The sequence below is a fragment of the Alnus glutinosa genome, chromosome 12, assembly GCF_958979055.1.
Source record: "Alnus glutinosa chromosome 12, dhAlnGlut1.1, whole genome shotgun sequence".
NCBI classification, from domain to species: Eukaryota; Viridiplantae; Streptophyta; class Magnoliopsida; order Fagales; family Betulaceae; genus Alnus; species Alnus glutinosa.
In genome coordinates this window covers 22,915,938-22,931,343 of record NC_084897.1, presented here as the reverse complement: position 1 = coordinate 22,931,343, position 15,406 = coordinate 22,915,938, and the positions used below count along the sequence as shown (strand labels likewise).

The window sequence follows — 15,406 nt, the reverse complement described above, 5'->3', positions numbered from 1 at the left end:
GAGAGAGTTCAGAAGCCTTCACATCAAAGGCAGAGAATGCAAACATGTGAAGTGTGCCATAAACACAATAAACTCATCAATGCCTTAGCTGTCCATTTTTTACTGCAAAATCTAAAGTCGTATAATTTGGCACCCTTTTCAATGACCTTCAACCCCTACCATATTCCATAATACTACCTGTCTTGTCATTATAGTAAAACATTTTAATTTTAATGAGCAACTTAATAAATGTGGGTATGATTTTTATTTTATTTTTTAATATAAATTTGGAGTATCGGTCTCTAAGAAAAAAGTACCCAAACAGTATGAGAGTGTTGAGAATAATCTCACTCGGCCCAGCCCATCTAGCAGATTATAGGCCTCTAAACTCACACTGGCCCACTAAGTATCACGGGTCATGGGCTTGTGAAGCACTAGTCCTCGGATGCAGAGTGCAGGTCCCTAGAAGCCCCGAGAAGAGACTACCACGGGACCGGCATGACCATCCGGGAGTGGTAGAGATTGCAATCCCGAGAAATCAGGAATTATATCTAGTTCCAAGAAATTCAGGATCAGATTCAATCTCGAATAATCCGCCTAAAATCTTTTATATATATATATATATATAGTGTATTAAGGGGCACTTGGATTGTTTTCTTTTGGGTGAGTGTTCATCAAACTTCCTACATACTTCCCATGTATCATGAGCCCCTTACCTGCTACTGGGTTTCTGTTAAAAAAAAAATGTACAGTCTTCTAGGCTGGTGAGTGAAATGATGAGAAAGGAGAAGTTGCAGACCATTTTTTTAATAAAGGGAGTAAGCTTGTCGTGGACAAATGTCCATTACATTTCTTTTAAATAAAAGTACCTTTTTCTCTCTTTCTTCGTCAGACTTACCGAGAGAGAGAGAGTCTTCCGTGATTTTTCTGTCTGGCCGGAGGAGGGAGGCTTTGGCCTCTCTCCTCCCGGCTGTGCTTTTGCTTTTCTCTCAGCCTCTTGAGCTGTAGAGATTTTGTTCCCCCCAGTTTGAACCGGTGGTGGCTGGTTTTCCCATAGCTCTCTTGGGCTATGGTGGCTTGTGTTTGTTTAGGTTTTGTTGTTTTTTTCTTCTGGTGTTTTGGCAGTGAGATCCATTTCAAGAAGTCCGGTTTGGGGAGTGGCCAGACTCCGGTGTCGTCGACAGAGTACTTTGGCCGGTTTTTAAGTTTGTTTCTCTCGGTTTTCGAAGCCAGATCTACGCACATCAGTCGACTTCTGCTAGACATGCGCCACCCAGCTGTGTTCCCCGTCATATTCCGCCCTTACTGCCGGGAGCTTTGGCCGCGTGGTCCACCGGAGATCGGCGCGTGGTCCTCACGCGCCAGAGAGTTTTTACGCTCTGATTGCGCGTGAAGGCCACGCTCCGTCGTTTTAAGCCGTGCTTGTCGGCGCCGGGGGTATACGGCGTCGAATCTGCTGCTGGGTGCTTCCGGTGTCGGCGCGTGTGCTACACGCGCCGCCGCTCCAGCCGAGTGTTGGCCATTTCTCCACTGCTGGCGTCCTGCTTTGGGTGTTTCTGCTGTTGTGTTGTGCATTATTTTGTTTCTCCAGTACAGTTTGTCTTTGTATTGCTTAAATTTTACTAGAATTTTAGTGGCTAAATGCTAGATAGAGCCTCTTTTATTTTGAGAGTGTGCATTAATGTAAAGAGAGGCCCCAATGTAATTCTTGTAAGGTTTAAGTTTCTGCTAAGGCAGCTGTTTCTTAAGTCAGATCCTTCTGGCTTAGAGTTGTTGGGGTCTTGTACCTCCTTCTCATGATGTAAGCCTTTGGGTTTTTTCATCAATATATTGAGTAGCACATGCTACTTTGTTCAAACAAAAAAAAAAGTTGCTAGACATCCTCCTAATGAGTAAAGAGACGGTAAAGTGTACAGTTACAAAAAGACAAAAGTTGTACTGCAACAGTCTATGCTCTACGGTCCGTGTCAGTTATGGCAACCCCAGGTATTATCTGCTACTATGTACAAACAGCAACGCCCCTCTGCTGGTCGACCGAGCAGTGGGTCCACGTATCCCACGCGTATAGCCAAATGAGCGGGTCATTAACCACGGGGAGCCCTATAGGTACACCTGCCCTCATGACTATTATGTACACTGCCATCTGAAAGGGTTGTAAGGGAAAATGAGTGAGTTCGACAACTTAATAAGAAAAACACAACACCATAGGAATATAAAACATGCCATAAATAATAAACAACAGGAATTAAAATGCATAAATAAGGAAAAAAAATAATTTATGAATATTCAAGTAAATTCTTGATACTATTTTTCTTTAAAACTATACTGTAGTTTTCCCTTTTAAAAAAAAAACGGTAGTTTTCCCCTCATTTGACTCCACTCCGCTGTTAATCGTGAGCGGTGCACGTTAGTTTTTGTCCATAGGATCTATAGACTCAGCTTGTCGTCACAAGGAAGAGTGGCCGGGTTATTATGAGTTCAAGCTGAACTCTGATGGTGCTCTTAGATCAAGATGGGAGCATAAAACCTTAATGCATATTGGCCTCTATCTCTTAGCTTACAAATAGATTTTTTTTTTTTTTTTTTCTTTTTTTCTTTTTTTTTTTGGCCTCTATGTCTTAGCTTACAAATAGGCTCTTATACCAGGTATGAAGACTAGGCTGAATTATTGTGCTCAGATATACTTCTACCTCATAAACTTACTTAAGCATAGAAGTGAGATCCATTGTAAACTCCAGTGCGTTCTCATAACGATGTTGGTTTTTGCAGTGATCATCAATTCAAGAGACGGGAAGAACATCGAAGAACATGTACCTCACATCATACCAGAAACTGTACGAATAGAGAAGATATTAGAATATAAGATATGGTAACTATTTCTTATGAGATAATTACCTTATAAGATTGATTGATGATAATCAAATCAATCAACTTGGATTCTCTTATAAATATGAGTCTTTTGTATTGTAAAAATATTAAATGAATAAAAGCAAAATGTTTCCCTTTGGGCTTTATCATATGGATGTAAGTCATAGACTAAATTACGTAAAATCTTTATCTCTCTTTTATTCTTTTTAATTTTCTTTATTTTATATTTTCTTTCACATACCATCACGCTCCGCAGCCGATGTGAACGACATTCCACTCTATCGACATTGACCCAATGATACTCTTTTATCTTTTTGCGACTCCACTCATTTATTAGTATTCAATGACTTAATATCATGCTCATACATAGTATCAAGACATTTTAATCAAGTCTATAAGTCGCCTCCTCTGTGACTCAACTACAAAGCCGCAACCCATTTAGTCTCACACTCGACAAACTGCATCTGTTCCCATACTCAATGTGGTGGCTGACTTTAATACTAAATGACACAAATATTAGGTAGAACTCACCTTTAAAAATCAGTTTGCAAGGAAATAGTATCAAGTGTTTATATAACTCGAATGTCATTGTTCATGCTAAAATTTTACTAATCATTTTATTAAAATTTAAAATATTTGGTTTCATATTTTTTGTTTTTCATTTATAGAAAGAAATACTTATTGGAACCATTTTTTTCTTTGCTTATCTGTTGACTGGGATGCAGTAATTGATAAGATTTCCAGTCCCAGTTAACTTTGTAAACATCAATTGGTGTTGCTTCCCATCGAGTATGTGTTATCTTTCCATTCGCTTGTTGCCCATCCTCTTCATCACCAAAACATTATTATATTCATCAAAAGACTCCATTGCCCTTTTCAACACTAAATTGGGATCAAGAAACTCTCCCAACTACAGTGTTCTGACGGAACCATATTCTTTGGGATATAACCACAAATAACCCGAATTCTTCAATAGAACATTTTGAGGGCATACCCTACAACTTGCAAAAATTCAAAGACGTTGCACTAGCTTTTCTGAACTTTCTTCTCACACACTCCCCAAACATCCATATTCTTTGGGATATAACCACAAATAACCCGAATTCTTCAATAGAACATTTTGAGGGCATACCCTACAACTTGCAAAAATTCAAAGACGCTGCACTAGCTTTTCTGAACTTTCTTCTCACACACTCCCCAAACATCCATAGCAAAAGCGCAACTCCATACAATATATATGGTGCTTCCACCCCCGATACCGTAAATAGAAACATAAAGAGTCATTAGCAATACCCCGTTTCAATAATTTTTTTTTTTTGTAAGACCATTCATTGCAATCTTCCTATAAGTGTTTTGTTCCTTAAATTTTAGGAAAAATTTCAAGAAAGTTAGAAAAAATCACTCACAGCAGATACCCTATTTTTTTTTTTTATTCCTTGATAATGTTATAGTGCTACCTAATGCATTGGATAGCACGGTAGCATTCCCATAGATTATTATAATCTTAAAAAAAACACCCACACTCTCTCTCCTCTATCCTCTCACGTCTTCTGACTACCTTTGCTTCATAGGAGCCCTTTTGTATCCCAGCCGAGGATCTCTCATGGGACTACCACCGCCTCTCGGCCCTCCACAACCGCATGGACCCCAAGTACCCGGTGGTCTTCAACGCTCCCTTTGGCTTCCCACGTCCAAAACTCCTCCACATACAAACAGATAACCAAGTTTCTTAAACAAAATGAACTCAATCCATATAAATCCTAGGAAAATACAACTTGTAGATAACTAAAGGGCAAGGAGAGAGATCCAATAGTGTGAGAGGCAAAGACATTTGGCGCCTTATCTGGAGTATGAAATTACCAAATGCAGTAAAGATGTTCTTTTGGCATGCCTACCACAACCTTATGCTTAGAGCATTCTAGCCCAATGATTTTCCCTAAATATAGGGGACAAAACTATTTTTTGTTACACCCTACAACAACCTCCCTTTATCTTTCTCTAAAATATTAAAATATTACTTTTTACATTTTTTATTTATTTATTATTCTTTTCTTTTCTTCTTCTTCTTCTTCTCTCTCTCTCTCTCTCTCTCTCGTTGTCTCCGTCACACGCAAGCCCAAGATGCAGAAAATCATCTGGTAATGGAGTTGTTGGAGTAGGAGTACTGGTAGCGACAAGGGGTGTGGAGCCGGCTGGTGTGGTTGCAGCGGGAGAGTGGTGGGTGGGGGACGAGCCGGCACGGGGTGTCGAAGCAGTGGTGGGAGGGAGAAGGTGGAGGAAATTTGAGATGACCAGCCACATTCATCTTACATGAAAAAACCGGAGGCGAACTAGAAGAAAATTAGAAACTGATCGAGAGTGTTTGTGATATGGGTAGTTTAATCAGTAATGTATTTGAGTTGGTTTAACACAAGTCGGTCTAATGTACGTTGTCGGATTAACATAAGTGAGTTGGCAACAACAACATAGGTTTTTTCCGAATCCGTTTCTACTATGGATTCCCTTGTTAATATAGATTAGTGTAAGCAGTGGATCCAACGATCAAAGCTTAATTGGCTTGAAGCATTTTCAAAAATCCACAACTTGCAGTCCCAAAGAGCGAGCTGTTGTGATAGCCAAAACTCAAAAGGCTGTTTTTGTTTCTCCTACCAACGACTCTGTCGTGGAGGAAATTTCTTCCAGCATATGCTCCCTTAATCTCACATTCGTGATTACTGCAAATAAACTCTCAATTAACCAGCTATGAGAGCTGAATTGCACTGAACTGAAACGAACCCTTTTCATGCATGCAACAAAGGCCTTTGACAATCTTTCTTGTATATTTTTGGACGTCACGTTCGACCATCAACTTTCCTCCACTTTTCTTTATTAAATCATCAAGAGTCCCTCCCAAGGCATACTCCATAAATAAATTATAGAGCAATAAGCCATGTTCAGAGGTGACCTCAAATTCCAAACCACGAACAATTTCGGGACAGTTAATAAATCTTTGAGAATCTCTGCCTCCTTCACAAGTGAATCAAAGTGCTCAACAATGGCTGACTTCACTGCTAAAAAACCCAGAAAAAGGAGAAGAATCAATAGTGCTTGTGGATACCGCCAAGTGCACGGTTTCGTACAATCTTCTCCCAAGAACTTGGACTTTGAACAACAACTCGGGCAAGCAAAGGATAAACGGTAGAGAATAGTGTTGACACCCGGTGATACCCGCGGCCCCTACGCCCCCCCCCCCCCCCCCCCCCCCCCAAAAAAAAAAAAAAAAAAAAATTTCTGGTAAAAAAAAGTTTATAGGTTGAAACAAAAAAAAAAAAAAAAAAAAAAAAAAAAAAAAATCTAAAAAAAATTATCTTTAGGCCATTGGCCCCTTCTCAGTTCTCAGCAAATTTTCTTGGCCTAACCAATAAAAATTTTGGCCCAATAAACCTTAAAAAAGCCCTCTGCAATCCACATGACCACAAACCAAAAAAAAAAATTAAAGACCTAGACATGAAAATTTCAAAAAGAAAATTAAAGACTTCAAACAAAATTTCAAAAAACTTCTTTGTCTAACCTAACCTAATCGTTTGTGCTTCCGCTTCCTCATTGTCAATTTCTTCCGCCTTCCTCATCGTCGATTTCTTCCTCATTGTCAACAGTTACAGGAAACACCCACCAAGCCAAAGCAAAGCAAAGCAAACCCACCAAGCCAAACATAAAAACAAAGACTTTGTTTATATGGATACAGAAAATTAAGACAGTGAAGAGTTAGAGAACTCAAAGAGAAAAGTCTTGGAAGAAGAGATTTAAGAGAGTCGTCATAAAAGAGCTTCAATGCAAAGGTATTTTATTTTGTTGTTTCCTTTGTGGCTTTGTGTTTTCCTTAAGAACTAAGAAGAGTCTAGAAAAAGTGTCTTGGAAGAAGAGATTCAAGAGAGTCAAGAAGGGATTCAATAAAGTACTTTATTTTGCTTTTTTCTTTGTGGCTTTGTATAATCCGCAAGAGATTCTAGAGAAAGTGTACGGAAAAAAGAGTCCAGAAAAGATTGAGAGGAAGACAAAATATAAAATATAATAATGTTTAAAGTAGTATTTAAAATTTGAGAAAGTTTTAACCCTTAAAAAAAAAAGAGTGTGAAAATAGAATCATTGTCAATTTGTCATATTGTGATTTGTAAGTGAATTTTGTCTCTTTGAATCATGATATTCGTAAATGATGGCTTGAAAGTTGGGGGTTGAAAAAGTGGTCTAAGTACAGTTAATGGATTAATTAAAAAAGAAAAAAATGGGTAAGGATTAGAATTATTAAATAGCTTAAATGGTTTGTTTAGTGATTATTGAATGCATTGTTGACGATTTATTATTATTATTTATTATTATTATTTTAGTTTTTGCTTTATAGTATTATAAAATTTTGATTTTGGAAATTGTTGATTTAATCTGATTTTTACAACACAAAACAACAATTAACTCGCAACACAGAAGCGGTGCAAAACCACTCAACGCAAATCGCACTTTTTGAGGTTATTTTTCTAAGCTCAATTCCTAATATAAGTAGTATTATAATTTGGATATTATGATTATTAAATATTGAGAATATTGGTTATTATAGTTTATAAGTTTAAACAATTAATTGAAGAATTTGACACATGAAAGTTATTATATTCTGTTAACTACTTTGACCCCTACCTCCTATTTAAATATATTTATAATTTCTGCCTTGGTGGCTTGGCCCCTACCCAAAATACTTTCTGGTTCCGTCCCTAACTTGCAGGAACGATGAGTAGATAGCACAGAATGGCTTGAGGCCCTCTATGGCCAAGCTAGCCGCAAATGTGACAGCATGTTGCTCAGCAATCCCCACATCAAAGCAGCGATCTGGAAACTTCTTCTGAAAATAATTGAGGCCAGTCCCACCACCCATTGCTGCATGGATGGCTCCAATCTTGTTGTCTACTTCAGCTTCTTTTATCAGAGATTCTGCGAAGTACTGAGTATATGCAAGTGTAGAGGATTTGGTCTTAAACTGCTGGCCTGTTTTAGGATCAAACTTGACGACCCCTGGAAGCATAACGAAGTAAGAACTTTCTTAAGAACTCAAAACAAGACCACAGGTTATTGAATTAGTCTCACCATGCATTTTGTCAGGTGCTGCCTTAGCTGGGGTATAGCCTTTCCCTTTTTCTGTCACGATGTGGACCAGGACTGGCCCTGGAGCAGGCATTGCTCGTACTTTTCTGAAAAATGGTGAGTAAATCTTCAACATTATGCCCGTCCACAGGACCGATGTAATATAATCCGAGCTCCTCGAAGAGAGTGGATCCAGAAGCACTAACCATGCCCCTTGCGTACTCATCTACTTTCACAGCAACTTGGTGTGCCTGCCCTCCAATTTGCTTTGTGATGCTCTATTAACAAATAACGTCCTAGTCATTATCTTTCTAGATATTATAGAAGAGATGCAAGGAATTGGTAAAGGAAGGCAACACCATATATTTAAGCTTAGAGGTTTACTTTTGCGGTTTCACGGAGTTTGCGGAAGTTGGTGCTTGCTTGGAGCTTTGCTAAAGCACTGCTGAGGGCTCCAACTGGAGTTGCAGGACCATCAAGAGTAGCCGTGGGCAAAGAGACTTGCTTATTGTCATTCAATACAACGATCAGATTAGCATCAAGATATCCTGCATTGTTCATGGCCTCGTATGCTTGCCCTACAGTCATGGCTCCATCTCCAATCACGGAAATGACGTTGTTATTCTTCCCTAAAAGATCCCTTGCAACTGCCATGCCTGCCACGAGAGTATGATTATTAAACTCAATAATCTTCTTCTATGTATCTCATATATACAAAGGAGGGGAAAAGAATGTCGAGAACCAAACTCACCAAGACCAACAGATATGCTTGTAGAACTATGCCCCGCTCCAAAAGCATCATAAATGCTCTCATCCCTTTTAGGAAACCCTGCAAGCCCATAAGTTTTCCTAATGGTGTGCATCCTTGACCTTCTGCCTGTAAGAATTTTATGCGTGTATGCCTGCAAAATTTACTGCTTAGAACCTATAGCTCACAATGTTGAAACACAATGTTCTCAAAATATTATTCCGAATAAAACGATTTTCTTTTTTCTTTTTTTTTGCTGTTTTCGTTCAGAAAATAAAGTTTCTCACCTGATGCCCCACATCTCATATGATTTTGTCTTCAGGGGTGTTGAACACATGATGCAGAGCCACTGCTAGCTCCACCACTCCTAAGCTTGAACTCAGATGCCCACCTGTCTTTGATACTGTGTATACAATATTCGTTCTATGCTTTGCAGCTAGTTGTTCAAGATCCTGGAAAAAACATTTTCAATAATTATAATCAAAACAAAAGACAATTTTTTGAGCCGGCTGTGAACAAGGAAAGCCGTCTACAAAAAAAAAAAAAACCTGTGAAGATAGATTCTTCACGTGAGCTGGGTAATTGATTGTGTCCAGCAATGGAGTGGCAGGTTTTTCGCCCAAGAAATTGAACTTCCATTCATCTTTTTCTCTTCATATCATCTTCCCTTCCTCACCATCTGAGCCACTAGCAGAAGCTCTCAAGCAGAATTGTTGGAACGCATCATCAACAACCATTGCACCATGCATGATCATGGTTGTGAGATCATAATAATACCCACACCAAAAAAAAAAAAAAAAGCACCAAAACAATGATCTTAAAATAACTTCACAAGGGATTAAAAAAAAAAAAAGGCAGAGAAAAATGAGAAACATTATTATCTTTATTAAGTACCAAGAAATGAAACCCATTTGGCAAGTATAGTTAACAGAACAGGGAAGGAAAATGATATATGATTTTTTTTTTTTGGATGAATAAATGTTTTCTAAAGCCCAAACTCAAAAGTCTACAAACATTCCAGAGAACTGGAAGCAAGCTGATAAAAAAAATAGCAACAAACAAGGATCAGCCTCAGCCAATCAACAACAACCAGCAAACGCAACCACAAACAAGACAACAAAGCAACTACAAAAGGCAAAGAACCCCAAAAAAGTTGAAAAAAGACCACAAGAACAACAATCTTTGAGCAACAACATCCAAAAACCATCAACCCTTTAGCATATGCTGCAGACTCCAAATCTTAGCAAGTTGAGGATTCTTGCGAATCAACTTTGGTGAACATCGAGCTAAAAGTCTTGATCTCACATCTCTATTCACTTGAAGCACTAAAGACTCTTCAGTATGCAGCAGATTTCCATGAAGCAACGCAGTACGCTGCCTCCACAAGTGATAGACCGAAGCTCCAAGACAGAGCTTACAAACAATGGCAAATAAACTCCTACCCTTCAGATGGTTATTACACCAAAGAAGAAGCAAGTCCCAATCAATAGGAGGATCCCAAACCAAGCATCCCTCCATAACTTGGCGCCAAATACGTCTGCTAAAACTGCAGTTGAAGAAAATATGCTCACAACTCTCCTGGCAGGCAAAGCAGAACATGCACAATGTGGAACCCGAATAACCCCAGTAGCACATTCTTTCTTTGGTTACAAGAGCATTTCTGAATACCAACCATAAAAAGAAAGCATGCTTAGGAATCGCCAATGAGAACCAAACAATTTGGTGCCAACTGACTTCAGGAGATTTAACCCGAAGCAATTCCCATGTCTGAGCACTAGAGAATTTTCCAGTAGAGGACTTCCATACCGGCAAATCCTCACCACCAATGGGAATCTCGGGCAAACGACTTTGGATCTTCACCAAATCTTCAGATCGTGCACTCGGCCAGTACTAGTCTCCCTCTTTGATAATGGAAGAAACCCTCGGGCCAATTTTACTACCAGCATCATAAATGACTTTGTATCCATACCTATCAAACAGATATCCATCCGGATGCCATAAATCAAACCACAAATAAATCTTGCTTCCATCCCCTACTTTAAAGCTCAGGAACTGTTTAGCAATACTCCTAAGCTTCAAAAGTTTTTTCCAACTCCATGAACAATTTTGGGGAATAGCAACTTGCCAGAAACTCTCCCATTTCAATAAGTTTTCCTCAACTCAAGCCACCCATAAAGATCCTGATCTGGCAAAAAGAGTCCAAACATGATAAAGCATACAAGTTTGGTTCCAAACTTCAAGTCTCTTGATACCCAATCCACCCTCCTTTTTAGGTACACATACCTTCTCCCAAGCCACCTTAGCATTGGCTTTAGAGTCATTTCCACTCCAAAGAAACCTATTAAGTTTTTGCTCTATCAACTTAATCACTTTCTTAGGGAGTATGAAGACTCGGGACCAAAAAACATGAAAACTGCAAAGGACTGAGGTGATAAGCTGAAGACGGCCTGCAAAGGATAAATGCTTCACTAACCAAGACTCAATCCTTGAAATAATTTTAGCCACAAGAGTGTCACAATCCACAGCTGACAATCTCTTAGTGATGAGGGGTACACCAAGATAACGAACAGGGAGAGTTCCTTCACTCATTTGTAAAAGACTTAACAAAGTCTCTTTATCTCTGCCTGAAAAACCAGCACAGAATGCTAGACTTTTATCTGGATTGGCTCTCAGTCCTGAAAGCCCTTCAAACTCTACCAGCACACTCTTAATCACATGAATAGAATCTACTTGAGCTGCTGAAAAAATGAGCAGGTCATCGGCGACGCAAAGATGAGTAAGCTTAATAGATTTGTTCACCTGGTTTTTGCAGCTATGATTCGTAGTTGAAGTTTTCAAGTGGAGATAGAGAGATTGGTTTGGTCTAAAAAAAGAGCCGGAAACTGCCATTGCTAGCTGGTACAATCTAGTCAGAGAGTGGGATGAGAATACTGTCTCTGTGCAATTTAGAGAGGGGACATGAAAAGCTTATATAGTAGGAGGACAGAGAGAGATCTGCCTACGTGGCATAAGTACCTCGACCATTTTCTCGACAAGGAAGATGACTATTTTACTTAAAAATAAAAATAAAAAAAATCTTTATTGAACAATGGGTTTTAATAACCATAGTTTGATTTATAAAGAATATTTATTGAATTTTAATTCAAACGTTATTTTAAAAGTTACTTAAAAAAAGTGTGGAAATGAATATGAAAAAGTGAAAGTGTTTGTATTTTTTATACTATATTTTTATTTCACGACTATTTCATAAGGTTGATAGTGACGATCAACCAACCCTTGGTTGAGACTGCCAATTAGTATTGAGGGATAAAAATGTAATTATAGAATTACTTTTTTAAAAAAAAAAGAAAAAGGAAAAAGAAAAAAAATTAATAGCATTACTTGCTATTGTTAAAATAATTAGTTAGTAGTTGACTTGTCATCAATAATATTGTCTTAATGATTTTACCAATTATTAAGTGTTATCTTAGCTTAAAATGATTAGTTGGTGATTGATTTGTCAAGATTACACTCTTAAATTCTTAATCATTTTATCAATTATCAATTGTCACATCGATTTATAAGAAAATTGTAATAAAAGTTGCAATACTCAAATATTTTCAACTCAAAACGCAAATTGTATAAAACAAAACGCAACGTTTCATTCTTATTTCTTACAAAACGCAAAACGCAAATTGTACAAAACAAAACGCAACGTTTCAACTTTAAAAATGTAAAAAAAATGTTATGACCCATGAGTATTTCTGCCCGTCTGTAGATGCTCCATTACCTTACCGTCCTTACGATCAGAATGTCTCAAGGAAACCCAACACACCGTACACACGCATTGGAAAATGCTAGACTTACTACCAAATTCTTACAACCAAGTTTTTACAACCTGATTCCACATCAGAGATATATATATATATATATATATATATTTTTTTTTTATCTTCTTTAAAAATAAAAGTCTCTCTCTCTCTCGTTCTCTCCGGCCGGCGAAGAAGCTCGAGACGGCGGGATTTGGAAGGCCGGCGGGATCAGGATGACGGGTCGGGACGCTAGGCCAGATCTAGGCGGTTTTCTGGTCGGATCTGGGTTTGGATCGGGACGCATGGCTGGATCTGGGCGGTTCGGGATCTGGACGGCGTGGTTTTCCGGCCGGATCTGGGTTTCCGGCCGGATCTCTCAAACCCACGCCGGTGTGCGTGGGTTCCGGCCGGATCTTTCCCGAGCTCAGTCGCCGCTTGTCCATGGCCTTCGAAAATGGACGCTCGGCGGTGACTGTCTCGGAGGTGGCTGTGCCGGCGTGTTCCGGGGTAGTGGTGCCGGGTGGTTCGGGTGGGCGGTTTGTGTTCCTGGGTGGTGGTGCCGGGTGGTTTTGGTGGGCGGTTCGGGGCACCGGTCTTCCTTGTGTGCCTGAGAAGAAAACCAAAAAAAAAAAATACTGATGTGGAATGCCACATCAGGTTGTGGGGATTTGGGTGTGGGGAGTTGTGTGTGAGTGTAGCAGCCCTCCACACGCATTTATCGACGGAAATCGAGCAACGAGCAGACCTCCTTCGAGTCCGTCCTTTCCCCTCCCTCCACCCAAAATTGACCATCCGTGCGACGACAAACCGGCACCACTTACAGAGGTAGCTTTTCTTGTCCTTCTGATTTTCTTGATAGAACCAAAAGGGATCAGAATCTCCCTCAAATTTCTTAAAAATTTGAGATTCAAAGTAGCCATGCTTTACATCTAAAACCCAGGAGGCGAGCATAAGGCCAGAGACGCGAACCAGTCCCCACCTCTAGGTTTTGCTCCTCAATTCTGAGTACCCTTTTTAATCCTTATCTATTGCTTTTCTATAAATCCTTTGGTTGTTTGACGGCTGAAATCTTCGTTGGGGCCTTCGATTCCAGTATTTTTTTGGTATTTCTTTGTAGATTTCTGTGATTTGTTTCCGCTTGTTGATACTGTCTTTGGCTTCTATGTTTTTAAATAATTCCATCATATCACTATTACCCGTCTCTGCTTTGCTGTTTGATTGATCTGATCAGAATTGCGTGGTTACCTGTTTTGATTGCCTTGGATTCTCTCTCTCTCTCTCTAACGATTCTAAGCTAGGTTTTTGACCTATGGCTAGCCCATAATCTTTGTGGTTCCTTTTAATAATATCTTGGATGTATTAGCTGAAATAATACTTATATTGATTGTGACAGTTAAGCCTTGTGGACGATTTTGGGTATACTAACTCTATCACATGAACGCAATAGAAACTCCAGTTTCTTCTTCTCATCCCAAAGTAGTGGATGTGAACTCAATTTGACCTCCATCCTGATAACACAACATTATAAATATTACATATAAAATTCATCTACATAAATTTCTACAAATTTGAAATGAATATAATATATTGATACCTTATATTAGGATTTGTGTTTAACAGCTTGCTGATTAAAGGAACCGCTTCAGGAAAGCTTTGAAGCTTTAATACAAGTTTACCATTACTAATATTCGAGTAATGCTTAAATGGATTCACGCCCTGGGTAAGAACATAATGAAAAATCAGTCCTAACACAAAATAATCCGAGTGAATGCTTCCTTGATCCTGCCTTCTTTGTTGTTCTGGTGATTTTCACCATTTAATCCAAAAATCAAAGAATTATATTCGATAAAATCTTTCTTAATTTAATTAGTGATGTGAATCACTAATTAAATTAAGAAAGATTTTATCACTAATTTAATTGTGCAGATAATTGAATTAAATTGTGGAAATCACTAGAACAACAAAGAAGGCAGGAACAAGGAAGCATCCACTCGGATTATTTTGTGTTAGGACTGATTTTTCATTATGTCCTTACCCAAGGTGTGCATCCATTTAAGCATACTCGAATATTAGTAATGGTAAACCTGTATTAAAGCTTCAAAGCTTTCCTGAAGTGGTTCCTTTAATTAGCAAGCTATTAAACACAAATCCTAATATAAGGTATCAATATATTATATTCATTTCAAATTTGCGGAAATTTATGTAGATGAATATTATATGTAATATTTATAATGTGTTATCAGGATGGAGGTCAAATTGAGTTTACATCCACTACTTTGGGATGAGAAGAAGAAACTGGAGTTTCTATTGCGTTCCTGTGATAGAGTTAGTGACGAAAAAAGCGAAGATGAAAAGCAAATCAACTCAATCATTGAATTCGAGTCTGTTGATTGATTTGAAAGCAGCTAAAGGAAAAATAGTTGGGAATAGTTCAAGTTGGAAGGCAATTGTGAAACGAAAGCTGCTTAATTTTGGTCCAACTAACAAATATAACGATGATGTGGCGGACCTGCTCCTATTCATAAGAAATCGGATGGCTCATTACTCTGAAGACCCGATGTTACACAAGGTTAGTCTCTCAAAAATCAACAGTTTCTAAAATTAACAAAATATTGTTATTGAAAGCCTTCTTTCTTTCTTTTTTGTCTCTTGCAGTGGGATGGAGAACTCTACACTGCTGTATATCAGTCTTTTGATGGGGATTTTCCTAATCTATTGATAGAAGTTTATAATGTTATTTTGCAACATTGTAGCACTGAAACACTTAAAATCAGTGCTAGACTTGTAACAAGTCATCATGAAATGTCGATTTTTTCTTTGGAATGTATTTGAGACTTGTTCAGATATTTGAGTTGTTTAGCCACATATTTAGTTGTTCAGATATTTTGAAATGAACAATGGCATTATTTGATCA

General features: G+C 38.5%; 1 long non-coding RNA gene and 1 pseudogene across 1 annotated transcript; one reads left to right on the top strand and one right to left on the bottom strand.

Moving 5' to 3' along the window:
• Window positions 1-5,214: 5,214 nt before the first annotated feature.
• LOC133851034 (probable 1-deoxy-D-xylulose-5-phosphate synthase 2, chloroplastic) lies at window positions 5,215-11,133 on the bottom strand (annotated as a pseudogene).
• Window positions 11,134-12,508: 1,375 nt separating this feature from the next.
• Window positions 12,509-15,406, top strand: LOC133852079 (uncharacterized). The gene is made up of 3 exons (XR_009895890.1): window positions 12,509-13,317; window positions 14,736-15,061; window positions 15,148-15,406. It is a non-coding gene; the product is annotated as an uncharacterized LOC133852079 (long non-coding RNA).